The sequence below is a fragment of the Micropterus dolomieu genome, linkage group LG08 (genome assembly GCF_021292245.1).
Source record: "Micropterus dolomieu isolate WLL.071019.BEF.003 ecotype Adirondacks linkage group LG08, ASM2129224v1, whole genome shotgun sequence".
NCBI lineage: Eukaryota > Metazoa > Chordata > Actinopteri > Centrarchiformes > Centrarchidae > Micropterus > Micropterus dolomieu.
In genome coordinates, this window is record NC_060157.1 from 16,636,387 (window position 1) to 16,645,597 (window position 9,211).

A 9,211-nucleotide genomic window follows, 5' to 3' on the forward strand; every position below is an offset into this window, starting at 1 on the left:
TAGAAAAAAAACAGCAAAAGATGAGAGTCCAAAGCAATGCTGCCTTCAGAACAGGGATAGCTAAACCTATGATACACAGTTCAGATGGTAACTACTGTCCCGCTCCTTTCAGCTTAAAGTCTTTATAGACAGTTACAGTCACAACCCAGCACAACAGCTACTATCTGCTGCCAGCCCAGTGGATGCACAGAGAGCCAAACAGTCAGCCAGACTTTTGCTCAGCGAAGTGTATCATAATGCTCCAAGGGACTGTCTGAGTGCCCTTCTATATCCCTGATATATAGGTCCATCATTCTGTGTGCCGTGGTGTCTGTGCATGTGTGTCTGTGTGTGAGAGAGAATGAGAGAGACAAAGAGATTGTGAGAGAAAAGAGAGCTTTTAGAGACACACAAGCTGAGTGTATAGCTTTTAGAAACAATGTGGTAGCAGTTATCTAAAGCATTGCTCTTCTTGACCCCAGGCCAGAGCAGCTACAGTACAGTGTTCTGTATATTATATTCCATCCTAGCACTCTGTTTATAGCCTGTGTATATATTCAACACATGCATAGAGTACATTAAACAAAGAAAACTCAAAAAGGAATGTCGTGCTACAGACAGTAGAGATGAGATCCACAAGCATGTGTTGACAAATGAGATGAGCTGCATTGTCAGCCAGGGCCTGTTACTTGGAATGTAAGTTAGGAAGAGCAATATGACCAAGAAAGTAAGATAAACACTGCCTACACACTCTTTTGCTTCGTGTACTTGTATTTTTCTAAACTTTTCTTGTGTACTGGAACACCTGTGGGACGTTAAGTGGCTTGAAAGCTTCGTCTGTACTGCTGTCTTTTCCCCTCTTACCAAGGACACCACTGAAGTGACACTCTGTGAAGACAAAAACACCCTCTTGGAAAAACCAACAGGACGCCACATCAGGATCATCTCAACCAAGGAAAACATGTCTTTGCTGTACTCCAAAACACAGACGAGAGGACAAGTGACACACGCCGGACATTTGAACACATACAGCTGGTGTACACAGGCTTGTACACACACTGCCTGTGAACATACACCTCTGTGTTTCCATCTGCTGTCAGGACAGACACCTGTTGTTCTACCAAATGTGAAGGCCACAAAGTGAATGGACTTAAACCCACTGCTGGTGGTGAACACACGTAGCCATGTAAACAATGTATGTATGTAAGAGTTACAGCTGCTTTCAATGATGTCTTAAATGATGCCTAAAGCTTCTGCTTTGAAACGAGCTTCTGCCATGTACAGATTCCTGTGTAGCAGGGAATCAAAGTGTATGCTTGCTGAATTAATCCAAGAAACTAAAGTTGTATAGTAGGTGAATTATCTCTTAGGTTTAATCCAGGGACTAAGGATGGAAGATGACTAAGATATCAAAAAGGAAGTATAATTTCTATGAGAACATAACTTATTTGTGTCATTAGACACTTTATAATTGAACTGTCGTTAGTTTTTTTTCACTATGTTTTTCTATTTAAATGTTATTACTGGCTCACCTTTGAGCCCTACAGTGTAGGGGCTGAGGTTTAACTGAAATACACATGCACACCTTGGTCAAATTGATTCTGAATCTCTACTGTCTTAATAAAAATTTACCCCCAGACAACCACCTCCACTTACTCGGCTTCCTCTAACTTCATCAACTAGTCCCAAATGTGTGCATATGAGATTATTCTTCAGCTTCTTCACTGTAGTGCAGCCTCTACTCATGGTGGTCTGCACTCAGTACTGTCTGTATAAAGTGTATGTTTTTTCTACCAATGTAATGAAAAAGACTGAACCAAGAAGCAAATTGTCCAATTGTTGCACACAAAGGAATGGACGCTGAACGAGGACGTGGACGCTTGCCATGCACTTCACAGTTACTGAATATAAACAGATTAAAAGATAATATCTATAGATTAAAATAATTGTAAAAATAAAACTAATATGAATAAGAGTGGTTTTGATGATAATATCAATAACAGCATCTTCATGATAACCTCATGCTACTGTTGTGTCTTTCTCATGTGATGCAATATGAAGGCAAAAAGACCATTGGATTCTTATATGAAATGGGTGAAATTCAAGAACTCACTGTAAGTCCTCTGTTAAAACATGGCAAAGTCACTCATGCATATAGTTTGTAACACGTCCATTTCTCTGTTGGTGCTCTCAGAAACGAATAAAGCCATGGGAAAGACAATATAAAAGTTCCATATACAATGTAAATTGATAAAAGGGGAGCGGCCGCTCTCATGTCCATTAGAGAAGGTATGTTTGAATCGACTGTCGACCTTGACCTCCTCACTGGTTTTGTGTCCCGCTTCTCTCCTCAAGTGAATCTTGTGCTCTCTATGGTTTATTGAGAAAGCGAAGTGGCCTATTTATAAAACCAGCAAGGGTGAAAGTGAGACGGAGAGAGTGAGGAAGATGAGAGAGGAGTGCAAAATGCCCTTGACTCCTGGTTCAACATAGAGTGGGAGAAGTACAAACATTTGCTGTACCAGTGCCATTTCGTTGAGTCTAACACTTCCCCTAGGTGCTGGAAATGTTTGTCTCTCCTCTCATTGTCTTTCCCTTCTGCTCTCATCGCTGCTGCTTGAGTTTGTTACCGCTTCCCCTCTCTGTTATTTGCCCCTCTCATATTTCATTTCCCACACATTTTCTCTTGTGTTCATCTCTCTCCATCTCTGCCTCTCCAGCAGCGCTAAGCACCAAGGTAATGCACAGTGGGTGATCTGGTTCTCCTCCCAGACATATATTAGCAGGAGTATAATGCTCCCTCTGGCCGTCTCAGTTGGCTGGGTTCCGGTATGTCAGCTAAGGACAGTAGCCAGGCAGCCTTTCAGATAGCTGATGGGTATTGATGGACTGTTTGCTGTTTGATTAGCTGTGTAGGAGCTCCAGTTCTCTTTAAGCCAGTCAGAGAGCCAATATTCCAACTATGAAATCATGGTCAATATAATTTGGCTTTTTTAACAAGAATTTGCAAAAAAAAAACCTCTTCAATATCAAAGTGAAAATGGATTTTTACAAACTAATGTCAATTAATTAAAAATATATATGGTAAAGAAGACAATTGCATAAATATTCACACCTTTAGAGTGACTGACCTAATTCAATAGAAGTCCAGCTAGTTGATGCCAGCAGTGTCACAATTAGTGAAATGGAGATCACCTGAGTTCAGCTGATGTGTGTCAAGTGATTGTAGTATAAAAAAACACCTGTGTCTGGGAGGTCCAGTGAAAATTACAAGTCAGGAGATGGATACAAAAACATTTCCAACTCACTGGACATCCCACGGATTTCAGTTAAATCCATCATTCAGAAATGGATGGAGTATGGCACTTGTTTAAATCTGCCTAGAGCTGTCCGTCCTCGAGTGACTGGGCAAGAAGAAGACTGGTGAGGGAGGCCACCGAGACACCTGCGACCACTCTGAAGGAGTTAAAAGCTTCAATGGCTCAGATGGGAGGGACCGTAAATTCAACAGCTGTTGCCTGGGTTCTTCACCAGTCGAAGCTGTATGGGAGAGTGGCAAAGAGAAAGCCACTGTTGAAAAAAGCTCATATGACATCTCCCCTGGAATTTTGGAAAAAATTTAGCTTTTTGGCGAACACCAAACACTGCACATCACCACAAACACACCATCTCCACTGTGAAGCATGGTGGTGGCATCTCTGGGGATGCTTTGCAACAGCAGGCCCTAGAATCCTTGTGAAGGTAGAAGGGAACATGAATGCAGAAAAATATTGCCAAATCCTGGAGGATAAGCTGATTCATTATGCAAGAGAACTACAACTTGGTTCTCCCAAGTTGTAGTTTTTTCCAGCAAGACATCGACCCCAAGCATACAGTAAAAGATACACAGAAATGGTTTAAAGACAACAAGGTGAATGTTCTGGAGTGGCCAAGTCAAAGCCCAGATTTCAATCCAATCGAGAATTTGTGGCTAGACTTGAAAAGAGCTGTTTGCGCCCCATCCCCGAGCAACCGGACAGAGCTTAAGCTGTTTTGCAAGGAACAACGGAGAAAAATTGCAGTGTCCAGATGTGCCAGCCTGATTGAAACATATCCATACTCAGTGCTGTAATTGCAGGCAAAGGTGCATCTACTAACTGACCTGAAGAGTTGAATATTTATGCAATCATCTTCTTTACCTTATATATTTTTAATTAATTGACAAAGTTTTCACTTTGATATTAAAGAGGGGTTGTTTTATTGCAATTTTTTGTCAAAAAATCCAAATTATATTGACCATGATTTCATGTATAAAAGAAACAAAAGGGTGAAACATCCAAGGGAGGTGAATACTTTTTATAGACATTTTATGTGGAGGTTTTTTATTGCTCTTGTCCTGACTTAACACTTTTATTTTGTAGGCAGCGTTTATCAAATGATTTAAAGTGGCCACAAGAAAATAATAAAATTAACATATTAAACTAAGAGGATTTACCGGCCATTTCTCTCCTAAGGCCTGTCATTTTAATAAACACAAAGGCACTTGTGTTTTTATGTTGCATGAGGCGATATCTAATGGACAGAGCGAATAATGCCTCACACTGCGTGAACATTTGCACCTTGCAGCTGATTTGTAACCTAATACACAGCGCAGTTAATTGCCTGTCAACCTGAACTTTCTTTATAACACACCAGGTTCCATAGGGGAAACCTGTGTAGGTACTGTCTGCACATCTGTACATTTGTGTGTGTGTGTGTGTGTGTGGAGGAGGAAAGGCCCTCTTTTCATCACTACTGTGGAACAGTGGAAGCCCCCTATATTAGCCTCCTCTAGCACATACAGCACATACTTTCTGTTTATAGGGACTACTTCCTTGTAAGAAGGTAAACAGCCTGAGGACTGTTTGTTTTTCGTAGTTTATAGCCGTTATAAGTGTGTACGACCAACATTTTTTGTTGGATCAGTAGTTCTTGTTCTTGAACACGGAGGGAAAAAGTTAAATGAAGATTATTTTTCAAAGAAGACTTGTTGCAGTGTATAAAAAGAACGCCACTGGGGAGCTTCAGCCTATCAGTATGTTTAATGAGCAGAATTGATTTATGGATTTGGCCTACATTGTGTAGGTTGCACTCCATTATATATCTTTACTTACAACCCAACACAGCACTGCAAGGGTCTTCAATATTGTTTTAGCCAATAAGATGCATTAATAGTTTCTAATAACTGTGAACAGTGAGCTGATTTTAAGAGCTGTGTTTAACAAGGTGATATCTGCTATTCAAAATGAGTAACCTGCTCTCATATTATATAATATACATAAATCCTTTACTAAATTTTTATTTCTGCAGTTGACTTGCAGTCAGTCCAGTTACAGATTATTTATAAATAGATTCAAACATGACATATATGGAGAAGGAGGCATTACTTATGAACAGTGAAGAAATGCTAACCCGGCTGTTTTCATGAATGACTTGATTTTTTTAACTTAACACTGGTTTAGAGACATTTAAACCTAAGAACAGATGCCTTCATCAGTCAGCTACATGTGGATTTCTGTTGGATGAGTAGACATGGATGTAACCCCACCCTGATTTGAACCCATGTCTACAGGGTACCAAACATGCAACTTGACCGCAATGCCAAAGAGCCAGGCTCATTGCTATGGCAGTCTCAGCGCATACTCAACTGTAGTGACTGTGGTCTGTCACAAACATGTATAAAATAGCCCTCAAACAAAAAAATATTGCATCTTACATAACAGAGAAATCACGCCTTATCTTTCTGAGAGGAATATCTAAAAAATAATATAATTCCATGATATTTTGTTCATAAATAAAAAAAAGATAAATAAAAAATAAGAAACAAACAAAGAAAATGAGTGACAGTGATTTCAGTTTTGTTTATTACAGTAAAAAGAAGTCAGCCCCTATGCTATAGACATTAGGACTGTCAAAAACCATTAACACCCTGGACATTCCACTACCAAACAAATCTCACTTCCTATTTGCCTATAAGGTTAACCCTTCACAAAAGGATAGAGAGGTATTCTCCTCTGATGTTAAAATGTGTTCATGAGCATCAAGAGTTCCTTTATAGTTCTTTGTCTCAGTCCATGTGGAGAGGTAAGGCTGTGTGTGTGTGTGTGTGTGTGTGTGTGTGTGTTGGGGGGGGTACAATAATAGTCACCACAGTGAGGAAACAGGCAAATGATACCCCTTCCTCTTCCTCTCCTCCACTCTGTACCTCCACCCACCCATTGCTCACAGACATGATATGGGGTGCTTAAAATATCCGACTCATAAATAATTCATAAACTCAAAAATCATGTTCTTCTTTTCCTCCTGGTCTCCGTTTTGCTTTCTCTGGTCCCTTTTGGTATTGTCTGTCTTTCTCCAGGTGTCATGTTTGTTTTATTGTATGAATTATTTTCAACCTGACCTTAACACAGATTTGCAGATGTGGTCACACAGGCCCACTAGACACACACACACACACACACACACACACACACACACACACACACACACACACACACACACACACACACACACTTATCAGCTCTTTATTTTTGTTCCTCATACCTCTTGGACTATCGATCAAGTATGCATCAGAAGTGAATTACATAATACGTGATGATTGGGGAGCATTAGCAGTCGATGGTTACTTAGCTTCAGTAATTGTATCTCAAACTCAAGGGTTCATTTACTGTCCCTTCACACAGTAAAGAAGAATACTGCTCTTTTTTGACACTATAGTATCCTTCAATGGGTCACAAATCAGTAAGAAAACTGTGATATGGCTGGAGAGTAACCCAGACTTTTCACCTTACACCTGCTTCATCGCTCAGCACTTGCGCACCAAGCAGGGAAGAGGAGACCTGACACCCCACCGCTCAAGGAAGAAGCTCTATAGAGCTATCAGTAGGTACTGGTTTAAGAGAAAATATGATGAACAAGTGGGCTTTTGTATTCTCCTGATAATAATTAATAATAGTATCCAAAAGCAAACCCAGCTGACATAAAGCACCAAAGACAGCAAACCAAATTTAAGAGACTTGTATAACATCTTCCCACTATCCCATCTCTTCACCCTTGTTCCTTTTGTCTTTGGCCTATTGTTGTGACTCTAATAGGAAAACAGAGCAGAGAAAAACAGTTTTTCGCAGTAACAGCTTTGAGAGAAGTATTGTCTGAAAAACACATAAGTGTGAGTGAGTGAGGGAGTGAGAGAAGATGCAGCCTAGGCTTCCTGGAAGAAGACAGGCTATTCATGAATACGGATTGATGTGGTGGAAACAACAATCAGCATTATCAAGACGTGTGTAGCAGAGTAGCCTAAGATGAAAGCAAGATACATGCTGTGGAGTATGTCTGATCTATAAATAATGAAATGACTTAAAAATTGACAGCATGAAGACAACATGTCAAAAGTGCAGGTTAAATATATATGGATTTAAAAGTTAACTGTACTTGAGACTGAACTATACATTTAAAAAATCGGAAAAAAGATATTTGATGTTTATTGAGCAGTGGCAACAGTAGAAAATTAATGTGGAACGTGCTCTCTTCATTTTCAGATTTGAACAACTCTGTTAAATTTGTTACACAACTGATCTGTGGTTAAGCACTGCAGTCTGGAGATATATGTCTATGTTACCAGTAAACACAGGATGACTCATTATGCCTATATGGGAACTGTTTTATTTTTTAAAAGATCATCAGAGTAAATTCCTCTCCCCAAAATAATACAATACATTATACAATCAACCAGTTTCAATCCCACGTTTTCTTGGGATTGGTGCATCCTTACCCGACAATCCAAAACTGACTTTAGACAGGTCACATTTACAAATAAATGCAAACACTCACACAATCAAAATCAAATCCAACCAAAACGAACTAAGGCGTGTAGAGCGAACAACGTATACAGAATGTGCGCCAAAGTGCAGTGCCACCAGAAGCCTGCAGAGGGCAGCCTATCCATTCTGTGCACCACTCTGCATGTGACTGTACTGATCAGCCAGCAGCCAGGCAGTGGCATCTCCTCCCCAACCTGAGGCTGCGCGCAGGTCAAGTGGTCGTCAAAGGGTCGCCCAGTGGCCAGTGGAAATCATCTGTGCACATCCATTTAAACAGTGAGTGGGAGAGCAAGATGGCAGTAAGCAATGCAGTAAATAATCTTTTTCAACCATGGGAAGTAGGCTACCCTTTTGACCTGTATTGTCCATTTGAAATTCAATACACTTACATGGATGGAAATGTAAAGTAAAATGCCTACGGAATTCAGGACTAGACATTATTAAATCATAGGTTCAAGTTCATTTTTCAGTTTCATCTTAATATAACACTCACATGCCTATGTGTTGAATTATTGGAAAGATGAAAGATGGGGCACAAAATCTAAAATCCTTGTTCTGTACAGTTCAACAGTCCAATCATATGGGTATCTACAGTAGGCATACCCAGAGATTTTACACATCCATTTCAGTTTATAGGTGTAGGGGAGTACTACTGTATATGCTTCAAGTGATGTCGGTTGGGACTTGAGACTACAAGTTGTAAAATGGAAAATATCTGGATGTGTGGAGTTAGAAAGAAGTGAGTTTACCAGACCTCTGAAGCTTGCACCTCTATTCTGCCTGAGGCTATAGCAGCTGAAAGCTACACTGGCAGGTACGACCACAACGCACCTGAATCTATGACGGGTTGCATTGTGGGTAATGTAGGCAACCGCTTTTGACAAGGAAGAATGTGTGGGATTAACAAAAATGATATAGTACCTGGTTCTGCAGTATCAATTAGATATTTTTTTAAATGTCAAGCATGAGTCAGTCATATAGGAGTGCAATGCTAAATCGTTGTAGAGCTATTTTTATAAGTACAAATTTCCTGCCTTGTATTAACATCCCGCCTTCGGCTCAAAATGGAAAATGCTGTTGTTGTACATATGGGCATGTCAGTATAGGCTGAAGATAGAATTTTAAGACATTTTTTTTTGTGACAAAAATACTACGCTCTCTGTGATTGAGATGAAAAGAAGAGGAAGTTATCATGACTGGTGATGGCTAAGAGAGCATAAGGTTATGCCTAATAGAGGTTAGGAAACAAACCCTTTTTAATCTCCCCTCTCTCTCTCTCTCTCTCTCTCTCTCTCTCTCTCTCTCTCTCTCTCTCTCTCTCTCGCCTGTCATTCACAGGTCTCGTGCAGAGTTTTGTGTGCATGCCGTGCTGCTGACAACTGCATGCACGTCGC